The following is a 1,813-nucleotide window of genomic DNA, read 5'->3' as shown; positions in this document are numbered from 1 at the left end:
TTATCAGAATTCAAAAACCGTTTTTTATGAAAAAGAATTTTCGTTCTCTATATATATTTTGTATAAAAATATAAGAACGATATTTCTTCTTAATATTTGCCAATTTTCAAATGTATCATTTTTAATAACATTTTACTTTTTCTTCAAATGCATTTTTAATGTAATAATTTCATATATTACATAATTTTTCTCTCTGAATTGAAATTAATAATTCCATAATTCTATTTTTTAATCATAAATATATATATGATTGAAAAAATTTCTCCTTTTTTCTTTTGTTTAAAATTTAGTTTTTCTTATAATTTTTATTTGTTTTGTTTTTTTTTTTTCTTCATCTGTTTAATTTCCTGTATGTATACAAGAAACAAACAGTTGAGGATAATTTCTATGTAATGCTAGTATAGAATATAAAATTTTGAATTCAAAAATTTATTTCTATTTAAACTAACTATAGAATACCAGGAATAAAATACAATGACACCAATATGCCAAGGTTACATTCCATAATATGTTAGTATAGAATATAAATTCTTCATATATGTATATATATTCGAAAATTGTTTCTATTTAAACTAACGTATGGAAAACCATGAATAAAATCACAAATACACCAATATGCCAAGGCAACAATCAATAGTTACATTCCATAATATGTTAGTATAGAATATAAATTCTTCATATATGTATATATATTCGAAAATTGTTTCTATTTAAACTAACGTATGGAAAACTATGAATAAAATCACAAATACACCAATATGCCAAGGTAACAATCAATAGTTACATTCCATAATATGTTAGTATAGAATATAAATTCTTCATATATGTATATATATTCGAAAATTGTTTCTATTTAAACTAACGTATGGAAAACTATGAATGAAATCTCACAATACACCAATATGCCAAGGTAACAATCAATAGTTACATTCCATAATATGTTAGTATAGAATATAAATTCTTCATATATGTATATATATTCGAAAATTGTTTCTATTTAAACTAACGTATGGAAAACTATGAATGAAATCTCACAATACACCAATATGCCAAGGTAACAATCAATAGTTACATTCCATAATATGTTAGTATAGAATATAAATTCTTCATATATGTATACATATTCGAAAATTGTTTCTATTTAAACTAACGTATGGAAAACTAGGAATAAATCCACAATATCACCAGTTTAACATAACTCAAATTCGTGTTTCATATAGTTATGATTCGATTTATATGCTTCAATATCATTGGTTAGTTAAATGTTGATATTTTCATATTATTCACATGCCTTCACCGTGAGTGTTTTTTGCCATGCACACCACACATTGTGAAAAATGTATGGGAAAAATTCAATTCAATACATTTCAGTTTGATTTCATATAATTCAATTACATTTTATATATTTCAATAATACCATCAACTTAACTAAATATATATTAAAATACTAAATTATATATATGATGATATTTTCCATATATTTGAAATGTCTTTATTATAATTTATTCAGTTTATCATATGAATGTATTGTGTTAAATTTTACTTTCATACATTTAATCGAATTTAGTTTCATATAAATTCGATTCGATTTTCTTTCATATATCTCACTTGCCTTCACCGTGAGTGTTTCTGACAATGTACACAACGCATTGTGAAAAATGTATGGGCAAAATTTTGTTAAATTTTACTTTCATACATTTAATCGAATATAGTTTCATATAAATTCGATTTGATTTTCTTTCATATATATCTCACTTGACTTCACCGTGAGTGTTTCTGACAATGTACACAACGTATTGTGAAAAATGTATGG

The sequence above is a fragment of the Anastrepha ludens genome, unplaced genomic scaffold (assembly GCF_028408465.1).
Source record: "Anastrepha ludens isolate Willacy unplaced genomic scaffold, idAnaLude1.1 ptg000072l, whole genome shotgun sequence".
In the NCBI taxonomy this organism is placed as follows: domain Eukaryota; kingdom Metazoa; phylum Arthropoda; class Insecta; order Diptera; family Tephritidae; genus Anastrepha; species Anastrepha ludens.
The sequence above is the reverse complement of the archived record's forward strand: the minus strand, read 5'-3'. Positions refer to the sequence as shown.